Source organism: Salmo trutta, chromosome 35 (genome assembly GCF_901001165.1).
Source record: "Salmo trutta chromosome 35, fSalTru1.1, whole genome shotgun sequence".
Taxonomy (NCBI): Eukaryota; Metazoa; Chordata; class Actinopteri; order Salmoniformes; family Salmonidae; genus Salmo; species Salmo trutta.
In genome coordinates, this window is record NC_042991.1 from 11,126,018 (window position 1) to 11,148,114 (window position 22,097).

The following is a 22,097-nucleotide window of genomic DNA, read 5'->3' on the forward strand; positions in this document are numbered from 1 at the left end:
TCGATAGCAAGGCTATGCTCACTTAGTCTGTTCATAGTCAAGGCCTTTCTTAATTTTGTGTCAGTCAAGTGGTCAGGTATTCTGCCACTGTATACTCTCTGTTTAGGGCCAAATAGCATTCAAATTGTGTGTGTTTTTGGTTAGTTCTTTCCAATATGTCAAATAATTGTATTTTTATCCTGTCATAATTTGGTTGGGTCTCTCTTTTTGCCTCTCTGCCGCTCTCTCTCAGTGGTGCATTTCTCCTCACAAATCCTCATTAGCAAAAGGCAGCCAGCCGACCAGGGCAAAAGTGAAGTTCTTGCAGCAGTGATGCAGAAGAAAGGCAATAGTGGGTCAGCAATGGCCATTAAAAGCTCTAATTTCGCATCAAAGGGGGTTCGGCACAGCAGGTAGACAGCAGCAGGGCCAGTAGCTTTAGTTAGCATCGTAGCCTATTAGCATCGTAGCATATTAGCATCATAGCATCCACAAGACCAGCAGGTGGGCAGCTAGCAGGGTGCTAGATGTAGCTTGGCAGCATCCACAGGCCTCCCCACCGATCAGCTGCATAAACCCAGCTAACGGGCGACACAATGATGGGTTAGAGTAGAGCGGGCCACCGCTGGTAAATGTAGAGGAAGGGAGGGATGGAGGGAGCAATGGGGGAGAGAGGGTGGACAGGAGGGTCATGAAGGATAAATAGGCAGGGGGAAAGAACGGTGGGGGAGAGAATGAGGATACATCAGGACCTGGGAGGGGGGTGAATGTATTAGGGCACACACACACACACACACACCCACACTCACCTTACACCCCCCCCCCCCCCACCCCACACACACACACACAGATGGGCACATGCTATGGCAATCACCTTTCCGATGTCCTTGGCACATAAGCCCCACACATTCTCATCCTCCTTATCCCCCTTCTCTGTAAATCTACCCTTACTCTCCTATATCGTTCTTTCAATTCAATTCAATTTCAAGGTGCTTCATTGGCATGACATAACACAAGGTTTGCTTTACAGACTTGGGGGAGCCTCTGTCTCTCTTTTTCTCTATCTCTCCCTGTTTCTCTCTCTCACTCTCTATGTTTCTCTCTCTTTTGAGCTCTCTCTCTCTCTCTCTCTCTCTCTGTCTCAGTTGTTCTTTCTCTACCACTCCACCACTCTCTCTCTCTCCGTTTTGCACTCCATACCTGTACCACCAGACACATACTGTAAGAGCAATCGACCCCTGAGTAACAATATTCTTTCATATTGGCAGAATAATATTGATTTAGAGCTTTTCAACACTTTCTGGGCTTGTCGTAAGACTGAGCTGGAGCATGCTAAGCATGAATGATGGATAGCTCCTTAAACTATACACAGACAGTCTATGTAAGCGTTCATGAGAAGGACTGTTGGAACTTTGAATTTATAGACTGTCTGCTCCCGTGACAATTCTTCCCTGGGCACAGTTGCTTGCGCGTGTATTCATAATCATAAATTCACTGTAATATGATGTATTTATTTTCCTCTTCATCATCATTAATTGCAATGGACTCATTCCCTGTTATTTGTCTGCAGTGTATGAACTCCATGCTATAACAGAGAGAGAGATGGCCGGCAATGGCATAATGGTGAGTAATCACAATTTGATGAGCACAAATCAATTCTCTTCATTAAAATCAAATAGGAGAGAGACACTCAATTAAATGATTACCACATGGAACTACAATAGCAGCTAATGAGAAAAAGGAGCGAAGCAGCTGGTAGACCAGATGAAAGGTGGATACAGTTGAAGTCGGAAGATTATGTAGACTTAGATTGGAGACATTAAAACCCGTTTTTCAACCACTCCACAAATGTCTTGTTAACAAACTACAGTTTTGGCAAGTCAGTTAGGACATCTACTTTGTGCATGACACAAGTAATTTTTCCAACAATTGTTTACAGACAGATTATTTCACTTACAATTCATTGTATCACAATTCCAGTGGTTCAGACGTTTACATACACTAAGTTGACTGTGCCTTTAAACAGCTTGGAAAATTCCAGAAAATGAGGTCATGGTTTTAGAAGCTTCTGATAGGCTAATTGACATAATCTGAGTCAATTGGAGGTGTACCTGTGGATGTATTTCAAGGTCTACCTTCAAACTCAGTGCGTCTTTGCTTGACATCATGGGAAAATCAAAAGAAATCAGCCAAGACCTCAGAAAAAAAATTGTTGACCTCCACAAGTCTGGTTCATCCTTGGGAGCAATTTCCAAATGCCACTTTATTTTAAGAATGTGAAATGTCAGAATAATAGTAGAGAGAATTAATTATTTCAGCTTTTATTTCTTTCATCACATTCCCAGTGGGTCAGAAGTTTACATACTCTCAATTAGTATTTGGTAGCATTGTTTATACTTGCGTACTATTGTTTGTACAGATGAACGTGGTACCTTCAGGCATTTGGAAATTGCTCCCAAGGATGAACCAGACTTGTGGAGGTCTTGGCTGATTCCTTTTGATTTTCCCATGATGTCAAGCAAAGAGGCACTGAGTTAGAAGGTAAGCCTTGAAATACATCCACAGATAAACCTCCAATTGACTCAAATTATGTCAATTAGCTTCTAACGCCATGACATAATTTTCTGTGATATTCCAAGCTGTTTAAAGGCACAGTCAACTTAATGTATGTAAACTTCTTACCTACTGGAATTGTGATACAGTGAATTATAATTGAAATAATCTGTCTGTAAACAATTGTTGGAAAAATGACTTGTGTTATGCACAAAGTAGATGTCCTAACAGACTTGACAAAACTATAGTTTGTTAACAAGAAATTTGTGGAGTGGTTCAAAAATGAGTTTTAATGACTTCAACCTAAGTGTATGTAAACTTTTGACTTCAACTGAATATCAAAGGGTCAGTGATGTAACTATATGTCGTCAGAGGAATAAAGCTGGGATACTATTGGGAATGGAAGCCTCGGCTGGTATTTTGTAATGGGCTACAGGTGGCTGGTGGCAAATTAATTGGGGAGGACAGGCTCATAGTAATGACTGGAATGGAATATATGGAATGGTATCACACACATGGTTTCCATGTGTTTGACACCATTCAATTCACTCCATTCCAGCCCCTCAGCAGCCTCCTGTGTATGTGGTGGCAGGTAGCCTAGTGGTTAGAGAAACAAACCAGCAATTGAATGGTTGCCAGTTTGAGTCCCGGGTCTGATGGGATTTTTTTGGGGGAAGTGAGCTGGCAATGGAGGGTTGCTGGTATCAGAGCACTTAACCCCCCACAAGTACTTCTCCACAGACACCCAGTGTGGCAGCGCCCTGCTCCAACCTATATGTGTGTCTTTTGGAGGAAATGCGGAAGTCAAATTTGGACCTTGGGCATGTGATGTACACAAAATTTATGGTCACAGTTGTGTTAATTTGATGTTTTTTTATATTTAAAAGATCTGCACCTAATTTTTCTACCTACGTAAATATTCTGTTTAAGAATGTGTCCTCCAGACTTTACGTTTGGAAGTTATTTATACCAAGTGTCACTACAAGGTGGAGACGGCGAGATTTGGGAGCTCTGGTTGATGATGTACTTTGACCTTGGTGCCACTTCCTCATTCTGAGTGAAGCTGTCCACGAACCAGTCACCTTATTTGCAGTCTCATCATTTCTCCTGTTTTACAAGTCTGTATTATGTATACATTTATGCACTTTATCGTTACTTCGAAGTAAAATATACGGTCAGTTAGTGGTTTTACTATTTGATGGTTTTGTGAAGTAGTTGTGAGAGTTTGGTGCATGTGCGGCAAGCCACGTTGCTTATCTAGAGGGAAAAAAGGTAGGAATTCATTGACTTTTTGGTTGCCATTTTGTATGTATTTTGTAGCTCCTGTCACTTTTATTTAATATCTCTACGGCTCAATTTCATCATGTACAGTGCATTCGGAAAGTATTCAGACCCCTTGACTTTTTCCACATTTTGTTACGTTACAGCCTTATTCTAAAATGGACCAAAAAATCTGCTCATCAATTCCCATAATAACAAAGCAAAATCATGTTTTTAGAAAAATGTGCAAGTGTATAATTTTTTTTTACCTGAAATATCACATTTATATAAGTGTTCAAACCCTTTACTTAGTACTTTATTGAAGCTGGACAGCTATTTTAAGGTCTCTCCAGAGATGTTCGGTCGGGTTCAAGTCTGGGCTCTGGCAGGGCCACTCAAGGACATTCAGAGACTTGTCCCAAAGCCACTCTTGCGTTGTCTTGGCTGTGTGCTTAAGGTCGTTGTCGTGTTGGAAGATTAACCTTCACCCCAGTCTGAGGTCCTGAGCGTTCTGGAGCAGGTTTTCATCAAGGATCTCTCTGTACTTTGCTCTGTTCATCTGTCCCTCGATCCTGACTAGTCTCCCAGTACATGCCCGGTGAAAAACATCCCCACAGCATGTTTCACCTTAGGGATGCTGCCTGGTTTCCTCCAGACGTGACGCTTGGTATTCACATCCCCACAGCATGCTTCACCTTAGGGATGCTGCCTGGTTTCCTCCAGACATGACGCTTGGTATTCACATCCCCACAGCATGCTTCACCTTAGGGATGGTGCCTGGTTTACTCCAGACGTGACGCTTGGTATTCACATCCCCACAGCATGCTTCACCTTAGGGATGGTGCCTGGTTTACTCCAGACGTGACGCTTGGTATTCACATCCCCACAGCATGCTTCACCTTAGGGATGGTGCCTGGTTTACTCCAGACGTGACGCTTGGTATTCACATCCCCACAGCATGCTTCACCTTAGGGATGGTGCCTGGTTTACTCCAGACGTGACGCTTGGTATTCACATCCCCACAGCATGCTTCACCTTAGGGATGGTGCCTGGTTTACTCCAGACGTGACGCTTGGTATTCACATCCCCACAGCATGCTTCACCTTAGGGATGGTGCCTGGTTTACTCCAGACGTGACGCTTGTTATTCACGCCAAAGAGTTCAATCTTGGTTTCATCAGACCAGAGAATCTTGTTTCTCATGGTCTGAGAGTCCTTTAGGCACCTTTTGGAAAACTCCATGCAGGCTGTCATGTGCCTTTTACTGAGGAGTGGCTTCCGCCTGGCCACTCTACCATAAAGGCCTGATTGGAGGAGTGCTGCAGAGATGGTTGTCCTTCTGGAACATTCTCCCATCTCCACAGAGGAACTCTAGAGCTCTGTCAGAGTGACCATCGGGTTCTTGGTCACCTCCCTGACCAAGGCCCTTCTCCCCTGATTGCTCAGTTTGGCCGGGTTGCCTTGGTGGTTCCAAACTTCTTCCATTTAAGATTGATGGAGGCCACTGTGTTTTTGGGGACCTTCAATGGTGCAGACATTTTTTGGTACCCTTCCCAAGAGCTGTGCCTTGACACAATACTGTCTCTGAGCTTTGTGGACAATTCCTTCAACCTGATGGATTGATTTTTGCTCTGACATGCAATAGTAAACTGTGGGAGCTTATATAGACAGGTGTATGCCTTTCCAAATCATGTCCAATCAATAGAATTTACCACATGTGGACTCCAATGAAGTTGTAGAAACATCTCAAGGATGATCAATGGAAACAGGATGCACCTGAGCTCAATTTTGAGTCTCATAGCAAAGGGTCTGAATACTTATGTAAATTTATAATTTTTTATACATTTGCAAAAATGTCTACACCTGTTTTCGCTTTGTTATTATGGGGTATTGTGTGTAGATTGATGAGGGAAAAAAATAATTTCATCTTACAGCCTTAATTTTAGGATAAGGCTGTAATGTAAAAAAATGTGGAAAAAGGCAAGTGGTCTGAATACTTCCCAAATGCGCTATATATGTGAGGGGCAATTTTTGGATGAAATTATTATTTTTGATACCAAAAGAAAAAGGAAAATCCAAAATAAATATTTAGAAAATATGTTTAATAGATTCTGAACGAATCTGTCCACGAACCGTCATCTTATTTCCAGTCGCATCATTTTTCCTGTTTTACAGGATACTATTATCTGTTGACGTGGTCCTAAGCCGGGACCTGTTACATGTACAATTGACGATGTTAAACTTCATCTTGAGTGGCCCTGTCTGGCTAAAGGGGGTGTCTGTGCAAAAGAAGCCATACTTACATTCTAAATAGTAGGCATTTTGGTTTTGCGAAAATATAAAGTTTTATAGTATGTTAAATTTCCCAAATGTTGTGTGGTTTAAATGCCAGGATATCATACTAATTTCGGCTTTCATCTAGAATTTGCTCTATACCCACGCTGATAATCAGATAAGGGGTTGCGCTAAGAAAAAAAACAAATGGCGGGATATTTGTTGCTTGCTGCAATCATTTTTATAAACAGAACGTTCAAAATAGTATGTAGTACGATTAGTACACAGTATGTTGTTTTAGTAAGTAGTAGCCTAGACAGATTTCAGACACTGCCAATCTCTGTGCTGACCTTGGGTCTTCCATTCAGCAGCCCACTGTCTGTGACAGAGGTGACAGGGTCAGAGAGGAGATACAGGGAGAAAGATGGGGGTTTCATTAGACTACTTGGCACTGGGGTCTCACGTCTCAAACGCCTACAACGTCATCGCACAAAACACTACCGTTTCTGTCAAGCCGCCTACGAGTACAATTTGATGCATACGTTCGATAAATCCAACGTATGCACCACACAGAACGCACTGCAGCTGCCCCTGCAATGCAATGCTGCAAGGCAAACGCAGCGTTCCATTGGAAATGAATGAATTTCCAGTGGATCAAAACGCAATGACGCCGTAGGTGTGATTGAGGCATCAGGCACTGGCTGGTGAGACTGGACTCGAGTACTGTAGGCTATCATTAAGTTATTGGTTGGTATTTGTCATTCTACTGTCAGATCCAGGGTAATCACAGGCCACAGGGTACAGAGAGAAAGGCACGAGCACACACGCACACACAAACAATATAGCTTATAGCAATAACTTTCCAGCAATGTCCTTGAAATTTATGGCACGCAACACCTAGTATGATATAAATCTAGCTTTGATCTAATCTTAAAGCTCAGTTCAACGTTAACAACCTGCTATCCCCCATCAACTGCTCACCAATCAGAACAATGGAAAGGGCTATATGAAGCTTGAAACCCCCACTCGTAAACCGTTTTACTGACCAATGCAAATCAAATCAAAGTTTATTGGTCGCTTACACAGATTTGCAGGTGTTATCCAAGTGCACCGAAATGCTTGTGCTTCTAGCTCCAACAGTGCAGTAATACCTAGCAATAAAAACCAAAAAACAACACACACATAATCCCACAAAATAATTACAACAAATTAAGAAATTATGACCGAATATAAAAATACACTACATGACCAAAGGTATGTGGACGAACATCTCATTCCAAAATCATGGGCAATAATATGTAGTTGGTCCCCCCTTTCCTGCTATATCAGCCTAAAATTCTGAGAAGGCTTTCCAGTGGATGTTGGAACATTGCTGTGGGGACTTGCTTCCATTCAGCCACGAGAGCATTGGTGAGGTCAGGCACTGATGTTGGGCGATTAGGCCTGGCTCGCAGTCACCGTTCCAATCCATCCCAAAGGCATTTGATGAGGTTGAAGTCAGGGATCAATGCAGGCCGTTCAAGTTCTTCCACACTGACAAACCATTTCTGTACAGACCCCGCTTTGTGCACAGGGGAATTGTCATGCTGAAACAGGAAAGGGCCTTCCCCAAACTATTGCCACAAAGTTGGAAGCACAGAATTGTTGAGAATTTTAAGGGTTGTCCACATACTTTTGTATATATAATGTATATACACATATAATGGTTTGTAAAGACAACATGGACAGTATATGACAGAAAAGGTGTGTACAGCTGTAGTTGTATATAATGAGCCATGACTAAAATACTGTATACAGTATACATATAAAGTGCGTAAAACAGTATGTAAACATTATTAAAGTGACCAGTATTCAATGACAACTGCATGTACATAAGGCTGCAGTCTCTAAGGTGCAGGGTAGAGTACCGGGTGGTAGCTGGCTAGAACAGTGACTAAGGTTCAGGGCAGGGTACAGTCTGATGGCCTAGAGATAGAAGCTGTTTCTCAGTCTCTCGGTCCCAGCTTTGATGCACCTGTATTGTCTCCGCCTTCTATATAGTAGCGGGGTGAACAGGACGTGGCCTTGATGATCTTCTTGGCCTTCCTGTGACACGGGGTGCTGTAGATGTCCTGGAGGGCAGGAAGTGTGCCACTGGTGATGCGTTGAGCTGACTGTACCACCCTCTGGAGAGCCCTGCGGTTGCGGATGGTGCAACTGCAATACCAGGCGACAATACAGCCCAACAGGATGCTCTCAAAGGTCCATATGTTCTTGAGGGTCTTAGGGGCCGAGAAATATTTCTTCAGCCTCCTAAGATTGAAGTGGCGCTGTTGCGCTTTCTAACCATGCGGTCTGTGGGAAGGGACCATTTCAGGTTGTCAGTGATGTGCACGCCAAGAAACTTGAAGCTTTGACCCTCTCCACTGTGCCTCCGTTGATGTGGATGGGAGCATGCTCTCTCTGCTGTCTCCTGTTGTCCACGATCAGCTCCTTCGTTTTGTTGACATTGAGGAAGAGATTTTTTTCCTGGCACCACTCTGCCAGGGCTCTCACCTCCTCCCTATAGGCTGTCTCATCGTTGTTGGTAATCGGGCCTACCACTGCAAACTCTGAGTTGGAGACATGCTTGGCCACGCAGTCATGGGCGAAAAGGGAGTACAGGAGGGGGCTAAGCACGCATCCCTGTGGGGCCCCCGTGTTGAGGATCAGTGTGGCAGAGGTGTTGTTGCCTACCTTCACCATTTGGGGTCGACCCAGTTGCACATAGAGAGGTTTAAACCTAGGGCACTGAGCTTAGTGATGAGCTTGGAGGGCACTATGGTGTTGAAGGCTGAGCTGTAGTTGATGAACAGCATTCTTACATAGGTATTTCTCTTGTCCAGGTGGGATAGGGCAATGTGCAGTGCAATGGCGATTGCGTCGTCCGTGGATCTGTTGGGGTGATATGTGAATTGTAATGGGTCTAGGGTGTCGGGTAAGGTGGAGGTAATATGGTCCTTCACTAGCCTCTCAAAGCACTTCATAATGACAGAAGTGAGTGCTAGAGGGCGATAGTAATTTAGTTCAGTTACCTTCGCTTTCTTGGGTACAGGAACAATGGTGAACATTTTGAAGCAAGCGGGGACAACAGACTGGGATATGGAGAGATCGCATATGTCCGTAAACACTCCAGCCAACTGGTCTGCACATGCTCTGAGGACGTGGCTTGGGATGCCGCCTGGGCCGGCAGCTTTGTGGGGGTTAACAATAACTTAAATGACTTCTCACGTTGGCCATGGAGAATGAGAGCACAGGGTCCTCGTGAGCGTCGAGGACCCACATCGGCTGCTCGATGTTGTTTTCCTCGAAGCGGGGAACAAGGTGTTTAGCTCGTCCAGGAGCGAGGCGTTGATGTCCGTGATGTGGCTGGCTTTCCCTTGATAATCCATGATTGTCTAGAGTCCCTGCCTCATACGTCTCGTGTCTGAGCCATTGAATTGCGACTCCACTTTGTCCCTGTGCTGTCGTTTTGCCTCTTTGTTTGCCTTGCACAGATTGTTCCTGGTCTGTTTGTAAACGTATATGTATCACCTTGCCATGATTTAAATGTGGTGGTTTTGTGTGAATGCTGCAATCTATCTATGGTGATTGGTTTGGATACGTTCTAATAAGACCCGGAACATTTCCAAGTCCACGTAATCAAAACAATCTTGAAGCATAGATTCCGATTGGTCAGACCAACGTTGAACAGTCCTCACCATGGAAGCTTCCTGTTTAAGTTTCTGCCCACAGGTGGGGAGGAGCAGAATGGAAGCGTGATCTGATTTGTCGAAGGGAGGGCAGGGGAGGGCCTTCTAGCCGTCCCGGAAGGAAGAGTAGCAATGATCCAGGGTCCGTGTTGCGTGTGTAGCACAGGAGATGTGTTGATCGAATTTTAGTAGAGTTTTGTCAGATTTCCTTTATTAAAGTCCCAAGCTAAATAAATACATGTATTTTTCACGGAGAGTTCTTTCTTCCTGTCGGCACAAAGGGCAGAGAACCTCGCTGGCTGAATGGATGGGAACAATACATCCGGAGAGAGCCATGAATCCAGAGTATATTACAGTCCCTGATGTCTCTCAGGAAGGAGTCACAAACCTTTATCTGATCTCAAGGTTAGACTGATGGGCTGACAAAGGGATGTTAGTCATAACACACTGGACAAAAACTGGTTTAATCAACATTGTTTCCACGTTATTTCAACCTCAAAAATTGATGTGATGATGTTGAATCAATGTGGAAAACGAATTGATTTTGCAAAAAGTCATCAACATAAGGGCATTTCGTATTTTTTTTACCCAACTTTTAAGCAAAAGCCAATGACATGTTGAAAGGTTTTGTTGATTTCAAGTTGAATTCAAGTGAGTTGACTACTCAACCAAATGTAAATCAAAACTAGACGTTGAACTGACATCTGTGCCCAGTCGGGAGGCTTTTATTTCTGTGTGTGTATGTGTGTGTATGGGTATGTTTGTGTGTGTGTATCTGCGTGCACATGTCTTTCCGTGCATGTGTGTGCATGCGTACGTGCACACTATAGATTTATTTAAAAAATGTACTATACAGTAGATGACTGCAATTATCTTGACATTATGATTGGATGAAAGTGCTCCTGCAGATTTTCTGACCAAGACTAATTTGTTAGAAAGTGTCACCCAGATCTGCACAGATGAGTCAAACTCAAAGGTAGATAGGTTTTTTCCTGTCAAATTTATTCAAGATGACAAAAGAACAAAAACAAATGTTTGCATGGATTTGAGAAATGGTTGACTTGCGAACCCAGTCAGCTTGACAGTTGTTAAAAATACCGGACTTTTACTTCAATGTTACCTAGGCTTTCACCACTCTAGACAAACCGACCTTGGAAGCACAACACTGTACAGATACACACCATGCAATTCAGTTTGACAGTTTTGATCATTTCTGAGTTTTATTTCAACGTTACCTCTGCTTTTGCCTCAACGATTCCAGATGACCCAGCTCTCAGACTGTCACACCCTGATCTGTTTCACCTGTCTTGTGCTTGTCTCCTATTCCTCCCCATTATCCCCTGTGTATTTATACCTGCGTTTTCTGCTTGTCTGTTGGCAGTCCGTCTTTTTTGTTGTTGTCAGGTCTTAACAGCGTGTTTCCCGTTTCTTAAGTTCTTGTTTTCTAGTCTTCCCGGTTCTGAACTTTCTGCCTGCCCTGATCCTGAGCCTGCCTGCCATTCTCTGCCTTGGATTAGGAATGTCTGCCTGCCCTCGACCTGCCCTTTGCCCTTTGTTATAATAAATATTCTGAGAAACGAACCAGCCGCCTCCTGTGTCTGCCTCTGGGTCATATCCTGAGACAGACGCAACCGTGTACACTTCCACAGGGACAGACTGGGACCAGAAACCGGCCCACAAAACTCTAACACACTGGACCGTTTACCCCCTCAAGGCCCATACACAACATGCAACCCTACAGAAAATCTTCAGCATAGTTATAACCCCACTCCCCTTCGAAGCCACTGAACCGTCGCCACAACTGTATAGTTAGACCCCCACTGTGTTCCAACCAATTTGCAACCCACTAAACCTCCGACTCTAATCAACAGGGAAAGGGATATGAACTGCATCAATCAATCAATCAAATGTATTTATAAAGCCCTTTTTACATCAGCCGATGTCACAAAGTGCTATACAGAAACCCAGCCTAAAAGCAAGCAATGCAGATGTAGAAGCCCGACTTAGCATGGGGCTAAGCGGGACTGAGGGGAATATTTAGTGTAATGATCCAATGTGTGTCTAATGAAGAGACCCGATGAGTAGGGGGTCATGTTCCAGTTAGTTCATTGGATCATTAATGAGTGTGTTTGTGCGTGTACATGTATGTGCATGTGTGCGTATGCGTGTGTGTGTGTGTGTGTGTGTGTGTGTGTGTGTGTGTGTGTGTGTGTGTGTGTGAGTGTGGTCCGTTTTTGCCTCAGAAGAGTTCCCTTCTATCTCTCTTTGTTCTTTCCTCTCATTTCCCTCACTGCCCTCCCTCTTTCCCTCCATCGCTCTTACGCTCTTTCCATTCAACCCTCCCTCTTTTTCTCCATCTCCATATCTCCCTCCTTTCTCTTCTCAATCCATCTCTCCATCTCCGATACAGACATGCATTCAGAGATAGTGTTTTTTCAATTAGAAACGTGTTCGCCTGAGTGTAGGACTGTTGATCCGAACGATAATGTTACCACAAATCGTAGTGTGAGCAGAATGTTTTTCATACGTTTTTTCTTAAATTTAATCTTTTTAAAACAGAGATGTGTTTATTATTGAGAGAGTGGAAAATGATTTGCATATCACATACTAATATAATAATAATTTGGTGGGTGGTTATATCGGTCTTACTTCACACATGTAGAAGTGTGTTTTATTACGCATTTGTGAATTGGAATTTTTTTGCATATCCCAACTCTCCCTGAGACATGGGGTCACGGCAAGGGTCTGCCACTCGTGGGAATTGGTCTACATGGATAGGGCTAAATAGAAATGATTCTTACAGAAGAACTATAAGATGCATAAGCAGGTAGCAATTGACAGGGAGAACAATTAGGTGATTATGGGAAAGTTATTAGACCAAACTTGAGGACACCGGACACAAGACTGAATCGTAACATTAAACTGTTGATTTTATCTGCATTCTACATTTACTGAACTTTTGCCAAATTTGTTGATAACAAAACCTGAAAATACTCTGGATACATTCAGTAACATGATACGAATATTCCTGGTAAATGTGGGGTAGGTTCAACATAACACAAAAAAATGACAAGGGTTTGAGTGAGAGGACTAACTGGTGTCTCCACGTGGCCACCCACCTCTCCAAAGTGTGCACAGTTCGTAAGCAATTCCAACACACTTTTATGACTCAAAGAAGATTCTTCAAGTATAGGGTGGATCGTGAATCCATTTTAAATCTCAGTCTGGGTCAGGGTGGGCATCATTTGAAAGCTTGTTCTATTGCCAACATGACTAGCTAAGTTATACAATTAGATTTTGCAGTGTGAGGATTTCACAAGGCAATACAGAGAAACAGATTGTGATTTTGGTGCATATAGAAAGGAGTCATTTTCTTCACAATAGACAAACAGGCTCATTCTGTTCAAGGTATGACGCTATGTCATCTTGTAACTGTACATCAAACATAGTGATCATAAATGTTGACACTGTATATGGCATGAGTTTTATGATTTGGGAATGTGAAGTGCACATTTGGACTCACGGTTGTTTGGCTTGCTTGTATGACATTCAAGTGGTATTTATTATAATCCTCAACTTTTCATCTTCTCAGTCCTCTTAATTTACAGCATTTCCTCCACTCAGACAGCAAAATATGTACGAAAGTTGCCCAATTAGCGGGAGGGAATGGGGGTAATTCCTTGTCGCGGGCTGAGCTCAAGTTCAGAACGGCTATCAATCAAAACCCAAACACAGCTGTGAAGCGTAGACCCTGAGATCTGACATCATTTATAGCGTAGTAGCTTTTATTGGTTTCTCGCGGACATAAACTGAATTTTATACCAATTTACAATCATAACTTCAATCATATATAATTATCCAATAGTAAAATCCTAAACCAGCAAATCACTTCATATAATACAATGTTAAAATATGCAATATATACAAAACAACAATACTACAACAACAAGGTTTGGGGTGGAGGTTTAGAAAATACATATTTAGAGTTCTTAATAGGAAGGCATTTCTAAGGCCCCTGGGCTATATGGTGTCTGTGTTGATCAGTTTTAGTGTGGAATGGGAGAGTTCTGATAGCAGCCGGTGCGTGTCATGGGACTGTTCCGTTTATGGCTGTTGCGGGTTGCCCATCCAGTAATCTGCTGTCTGTTTGGGGGAAGCCAGTCTTCAAACTAGGAGCTCTGCAGAGATTGAGCAAATGTCAGGCAGATCTGCTCCCGTCTGCTCTCCGAGGACATTATTCTGAGGGTTTCCCGGTAGCTGGTGTACGACACATCCAGAATTTATCTGGAGGATCTCTTCTGGACACACTCCAGCTGAGTGGTCAGGGTTTGAGGGAGGCCAGGGTGCCAGGCAGGGACAGTATACTCCAGAAGTGGTCTTATGTAGCCAATGGCTAGTACTGTAGGTCTGCTGTGGTTACCAAGAAGTGCTTAATGCACTTGAGGAGGTCATGGTGTCAACCTGGCTGTTGCAGGAAGACACTGCACCCTGACACTGTTGATGAAGAGGGGTGGTGCAGGGGTTTAGAGAATGTGACATGCATCAGTACACGTTTATTTTCATTGGTAGCATGTTACAGTACAGCCACTGCATTCCAATTTAGGTTTTTATCAGTGCTCAAATCTGCCATTTTCAACCCACATACAGGTACAAGTGTAAAGGGCTAAGTACCTTGCTCAAGGACACATTTCCAGATTTTTCACCTTGTCGGTTTTGGGATTCGAACAGGCCCAACACTCTAACTGCTAGGCTAATTGCTGTGCATGCTGTAGGCCTATCTTTCGTAACCTTCTCTTTGCTGCCTGTGTGATGTGTGCTCTGAAACGTGAAGCTCACACAAGCTTGATTAATTCATAAGGTTTTCTTTCTCTAAAGACGAAATAGACCATTTACATTTGCAAGAGGAAAGCTACACATTTTCCCGGTGTGAAAAGAGTGCTAAAGTGGATTAGAAAGAGTCTTAAAGTTCACCTTTTAGTTAACCCCAGTAAAGACACGCACACGCACACGCACACACACACAGACACACACACACGCACACGCACACGCACACACACACAGACACACACACACGCACACGCACACACAGACACACACACACACACACACACACAGACACACACACACGCACACACAGACACACACACACACACACACACACAACACACACACACACACACACACACACACACACAACACACACACACACACACACACACACACACACACACACACACACACAAGATTGTAGTAACAGTGTGTGGGTTGGTACCCTGTGGGGAGGTCGCTCTGATAGAGGGTGTTACGTTCCTCCCTGAGGGCCGTGAGGAGCGATGCTCAGACACAGTAACAAATCAATACCCCAATACACCTGTCAGGATGTGATTAAACTCTCAGAGTCCCCCCCCCCCACACACACCCTCCTGGAATTTGGCAGAGGGCAGGAACTGTGAGAGTGGAAGAGTCAAAGGCCCAAAGAAAGGTTATGACACAGTGTGAAGTTTACCCTAGGGTTTATTGGGCCACGGTAACATCAACCTCTAGAGAGACACGATTATCAGCATGAACAACCCCAGACTGTCCTTGTGCTGTTGAAACCTTCTGTACCCTACAGAAAATAGAATAGAAGTAGCCTACAGTACTTACAGTATTAATGTGCACCAAGGAATTATATTTCTCAGAATCAACTTTGTCCATAGTATCTGTTGCCTGCAGTTATGGCAAATGTCTCCATTGTGTTGGTATATACACTGAGTGTACAAAAAATGAGGAACACCTTCCTAATATTGAGTTGCACACCCTTTTGCCCTCAGAACAGCCTCAATTCTTCGGGCATGGACTCTACAAGGTGTCAAAAGCGTTCCACAGGGATGTTGGCCCATGTTGACCCCAATGCTTGCCACAGTTGTCAAGTTGGCTGGATGTCCTTTGGGTGGTGGACCATTCTTGAAGCACACGGGAAAATGTTGAGCATGAAAAACCCAGCAGGGTTGGATTTCTTGACACACTCAAAATTCAAAATGCACTCGCACATCTGAGCTATCTTCGTCGCAGGTGCATGGTGACAGGTGAATAAGACGAGAAAAAAGAAGAAGTCCGCACACTGCTCTTGATAGTATCACTGCTCTTTAAAAAGCTTTAGCTATCAGCCTCAAGGCCTCCGTCTGAGTTTTCTAAATTAGCACCCTTAGGTAGACATAGCCCCACCCACATCCGTTCCATGCATCGAATGGGGTTGGAGTCAAGGGAAAACAAATAAGTGCTACCAAATATAACAATGTGCATTTCATAAATATTCAAATAAAGTGTGTACATAAAACGTATTAAACACGTCTGTAAAACCACAATGAGGACATCGGCCTACCAAGCAAGTTTTCATATATCATTGGGTACAGCGCAAGAAAAACAGAGTAATCTGAAATGGGGGGCATAATTCCTATTCTCATTCACAACATAACATACACAGGCATTTCATCATTAAGACCTTGAGGAAATAATGTCTGGAGGGTGAAAATACATTATTTATATCACCTCCCCTGTCTGATATCTTAACTTTCTCTATTCCACAAAATCTAAAAGGTAGAAATGTCATGTTTTAGGTCATTAAAATGTACTGCGACTGGATAATTCCTGTCCTTTCTCCTGATTGAACTTTTATGTTGACTGATTCTCTCTTTGAGAGAACGAGAGGTTTTACCTACATAACACAGCCCACATGGACATTTAATCATGCAGATAACGTGGGTGGTGGAGCACGTAATAATGTCATTTATTTGGAACCGTTTTCCTGTATGTGGGTGGCAGAAATATTCACACTTCATCATATTGTTGCACAGTGCGCAACCTCTGCATTTATAGCTACCATTCGGAAGAGGGCGTAAAAGAGCCTGGCTGATTTTCTTTTGTGGCTGGCTGTTGGCATGGACCAATTTATCGCGGAAATTGTGACCTCTCCTATATACAATAAGTGGTGGATTCCTAAATTGAGCTGGCAAACCTGGGTCCGATGTACTTGACACACTCAAACCGGTGGGCCTGGGCCTTGCACTTACTACCATCTCCCCTTCAAAGGCACTTAAATGTTTTGTCTTGCCCATTCACCCTCTGAATGGCACGCATACACAAACCATGTCTCAATTGTTTCAAGGTTTAAAAAACCTTATTTAATTGAAGTGGATTTAACAAGTCACGTCAACAATGGATCATAGCTTTCACCTGGTCAGTCTACGTCATGGAAAGAGCAGGTGTCCTGAATGTTTTGTACACTCAGTGTACACTTGTGTCGCGCCCTGATCTGTTTCACCTGTCTTGTGCTTGTCTCCACCCCCCACCAGGTGTCTCATATTTTTTTCCCATTATCCCCTGTGTATTTATACTTGCGTTTTCTGTTTGTCTGTCGCCAGTTCGTCTTGTTTTGGCAGGTCTTACCAGTGTGTTTCCCGGGTTCGCCCGTGCTCTAGTTTTCTAGTCTTCCCGGTTCAGACCTTTCTGTTGCCCTGACCCTGCTTGCCGTTCTGTCCCTTTTTGACTCGGAGTACGAACCTCTGCCTGCCCTGGACCTGCCGTTTTGCCTGCCCCTGGTTATAATAAATATACTGAGAACCAAACCATTCGCCTCCTGTATCTGCATCTAGGTCTACTGGGCTCCCGAGTGGCGCAGCAGTCTAAGACGCTGTGTCTCAGCACAAGGGGCGTCACTACAGTCCCTGGTTCGAATCCAGGCTGTATCACATCCGGCTGTGATTGGAGTTCCATAGGGCAGTGCACAATTGGCCTACCATCGCCGGGGTAGGCCGTCATTGTAAATAAGAGTTTGTTCTCAACTGACTTTCCTAGTAAAATAAAAATATCCTGAGTCGTGATATTATGTCTGGTACAGTGGTACTCAATGGGCTGAGAACACTATGGCAACTAAACACTCAATGGCAAGAAACGAATCAAAAAGCAATCAGCAGTGGCTTGCCGGTGACTGATCTAGCGTGGCGTGGCCATTCATTATGTAAATCCTACCAACCTGGTTTTAAGGCCCTAATTTCTTTACAAATTACCCCCTCAATTGGCCGTAGAAACAACAAGATTAATATTGGACAGTTGCCATGGAAACAGGTCATGTAAAATCCATTTTAGAATGTCCGTGTGTGTGTGTGTGTGTGTGTGTGTCGAGTTCCTTGCTACAATCAACAGGTCTGTAGAGCTGAATCAGTGTTTGGGTTCCAAATGGAGCAGTAAATTAGATTTGTAAATAGGTTGACATCAGACAATATGTCATGGTTGTCTGGCAATGTCATGTTGTGTGTTTACAGTGCTAGATTGGGTATTGAAGCAGAAGTATTACATGGGGTTATTGATATTGCAGCTGCAGTTGGATCTTATTGTGAACATAGCCGTGGGAAGTAGGGGTGCTGGAGGTGCTGCAGCACCCTCTGATAAATCGTCATACATTTGCCATAACAGACGCACAAATATCATACCCTGCAAAAATGTGAATCTCCCCTGTTATTGTAATGGTGAGAGGTTAGCATGTCTTGGGGTTATAATATTTGCGCGTCTAACTTTCTATCATCTATCATTATTCCCGATAAATTCAGGATTATACATAATCATGGTAGCATCCACATTAATGTAGAAGTGTTTAGAGACATATTGTATTCTTATTTACAATAAAGTGACTCTGAAATGACACAATACATTATTCATCATGAATTTCTATTGGGCATACAATAATCTGAAACACAACCAAAATTAGTTGTTGTATAATTTCAAATCCAAAGTACTGGAGCGCAGAGCCAAAAGAACAACATTACTGTCCCGGTCGTTTTGGAGATCACTGTAAATCTTCTTTCTAATGATGTCAACTTTATTTCTAAACTGCTAATATTGATCAAATTACACTAATTCAAATCAAATCAAATGTTATTAGTCACATGCGCCGAATACAACAGGTGTAGACCTTACAGTGAAATGCTTACTTACAAGCCCTAAACAACAATGCAGTTAAAAATAATATGAATAAGAATAAGAAATGAAAGAAACAAGTAATTAAAGAGCAAAAGTAAAATAACAATAGCGAGACTATATGCAGGGGGACAGAGTCAATGTACGGGGGCACCGGTTTGTCGAGGTAATATGTACATGTAGGTAGAGTTACTAAAGTGACTATGCATAGATAATAACAGAGAGTAGCAGCAGTGTAAAAGAGGGCGTGGGGAGGAGGGGTGGGCAATGATTAGATGTTCAGGAGTCTTATGGCTTGGGGGTAGAAGCTGTTTAGAAGCCTCTTGGACCTAGACTTGGATCTCTGGTACCGCTTGTCATGCGGTAGCAGAGAGAACAGTCTATGACTAGGGTGGCTGGAGTCTTTGACAATTTTTAGGGCCTTCCTCTGACACCGTCTGGTATAGAGGTCCTGGATGGCAGGAAGCTTGGCCCCAGTGATGTACTAGGCTGTACCCTCTGTAGGGCCTTGCAGTCGAAGGGCGAGCAGTTGCCATACCAGGCAGTGATGCAACCAGTCAGGATGCTTTCGATGGTGCAGCTGTAGAACCTTTTGAGGATCTGAGGTCCCATGCCAAATATTTTCAGTCTCCCGAGGGGAATAGGTTTTGTCGTGCCCTCTTCACGACTGTCTTAGTGTGCTTGGACCATGTTAGTTTGTTGGTGATGTGGACACCAAGGAACTTGAAGCTCTCAACCTGCTCCACTACAGCCTCGTCATTGAGAATGGGGGCGTGCTTGGTCCTCCTTTCCTGTAGTCCACAATCATCTCCTTTGTCTTGATCACGTTGAGGGGGAGGTTGCTGTCCTGGCACCACACGGCCAGGTCTCTGACCTCCTCCCTATAGGCTGTTCCGTTGTTGTCATTGATTAGGCCTACCACTGTTGTGTTATCGGCAAACTTCACGATGATGTTGGAGTCGTGCCTGGCTGTGCAGTCATGAGTGAACAGGGAGTACAGGAGGAGACTGAGCACGCACCCCTGAGGGGTCACTGTGTTGAGGATCAGCATGGCAGATGTGTTGTTACCTACCCTTACTACCTGGGGGCGGCCTGTCAGGAAGTCCAGGATCCAGTTGCAGAGGTAGGTGTTTAGTCCCAGGGTCCTTAGCTTATTGATGAACTACACTATGGTGTTGAATGCTGAGCTGTAGTCAATGAATAATATTCTCACATAGGTATTCCTTTTGTCTAGGTGGGAAAGGGCAGTGTGAAGTGCAATAGAGATGGCATCATCTGTTGGGCTTGGAGCTAATTGGAGCTAATTACACTTATTGGAGTATGTAACATAAGCTTTGAAAAAGCCAGAAAGTGCCGCTGGCTGCTGGTAAGCTCTTCTGACTTGGACATTAAAAAAAAACGTTTTTACTTGGAGATTCATTCCCCTGAAAATATTTTTGCTAACATATGATGTGGTCCCTGTGCAAGAAAAGGTGGAAGACCCCTGGCCTACATACATCAATAAAATCATAAAAAATATCAGAGAGACGCAATTTGGTCAGCAAGCCTGAACAGCTTGTTGTTTTGAGGCCATAGAAATATAATCCATAGAAAGGCCTTGGAACCTCTAACCCTGGCAATTTCACTGGTAAACTCATACACTTGCAATGGCTGCCAGTCCTGACTTGAATGGGCATGTCCGTTCCATGAATTCTATTCCTATGGTCAGTGAACAGTAGCCATAATCGGCCTTTCGCAAATTTCTGAAAACAATCGCGAGAAAAGCGTGGTTTGGAAATGAAATTACTACTGAGAAGACTAATCTGTCTGTAGAAGAAAACGTTTCTCAAAATTCTAAATTTGAGCAAACAGCACTGTTTTTCAAAGTATTCGATCTTGAAATAGGCTATTAGCAAAAGAGCATTGGCCATCACCGGTGAGTAGCCTAGATGTAACAGTATAGCTTCCGTCCCTTTCCTTGCCCCTACCTGGGCTTGAACCAGGGACACTCTGCACACATCGACAACAGCCACCCTCGAAGCATCGTTACCCATCGCTCCACAAAAGCCATGGCCCTTGCAGAGCAAGGGAAACAACTACTTCAAGGTCTCAGAGCGAGTGATGTCACCGATTGAAACGCTATTGACTCGCCCCGCTAACTAGCCAGCCATTTTACAACCCGGTTACATAGACACATATTCATGCTATCTTTATCATTGGGTGAGGTCAGTGCCACTGAAAAGTTTTTTAAACAACCTATTATATTTCCTCCTAATGTTGTACAATCTGTGTGTTTCCTCTCTTTTCATTGGCCTGTGCTGTTGGTTGCATTCACATTGAGGTTCTGTTAATTGATCTCAGTTTTGTCCGAGTAGCTACTCATTTCGGTACGAAAAACGATTCAGCTAAAACGTCTCCAGTCATGTAAATTACATAGAATTGCATGAAATGCATTTATGAAAGGCAATTGTTTCAAGAGCCTGCCCCCAAAAAAGCACATGTGTGCAAATCCTACAAACACCTCTGGTCAACTATATGTCAGTCTCCAAGATGACGATCAACCACACGGAGCAGAGGAGATGGCATTTGCTTCCACTAATAATTGAATGTGGGATTCCTAGAAAAAAACGGTGCATAGGCCCTTAGATCAGTGCATAGGACCATTTCTCCCAGGCACTATACTACTCCAGTATGCAGGTACAGGCACCATAAAACGGGTCTTACTTTGTTCTGTATTTCAGGCACAGATCTGCCTGTAAACGGACAATGGCGTGGAGAACATTGTTTGCTGTCAACCCTTTGATAAGATATTGCTCAAGTGTGAATAAAAAGCCCCCATAAATTGGGAGATGAAAAGGTTGGGCACCATCAGAGGTTCGATGCGTTCGGAAATGGAACTCTCGCCATGCACTGTGGTGCGTTTCATGGTGAGTAATGAAGATTGGGGCTTCCTAACGTAGAAATGACCCAAAGATGAAAGATCACTTTTTCCTTCTCTCTTTCTGCTCTCTTTCATCACATCTGGGGATTACTGATTCATGAATGTAAATGATAGCAGAGGGATGTGTCCTTGAGGGTAGTCTCCTCAGAATCTTAGTCAGTTTTATCTGTATGTAGGCTAAAGTGTTATAAGGAAGGTTGGCTGTGACTTGTAGAATAAACTCTTGTGAGGCATATCTATCTTATTTCTGTTTTTTCCTCTCTGCCCTTACATTTTTTTGAGAAAAGTTGCTGTACCTGGAATCAGGGTTCTTCAGCTGGCCCTGAAAGAGAACCCTTTTTAGTTCAAACAACGAAAATGTTTTACACCATGAAGAACCATCAAAGAACCCTTTAATGCTGGACTAGCACAAAAACCTGCATACCCTGCAGTTTTGTAATAACAGGA

At 43.5% G+C, this 22,097-nt stretch overlaps 1 protein-coding gene across 1 annotated transcript in view; it reads left to right on the forward strand.

Annotated features, from left to right (window-relative positions):
• Positions 1-22,097, forward strand: part of LOC115174606 (gephyrin) — a gene marked incomplete in the record, with an annotated part of 149,740 nt that overhangs the window by 102,928 nt on the left and 24,715 nt on the right.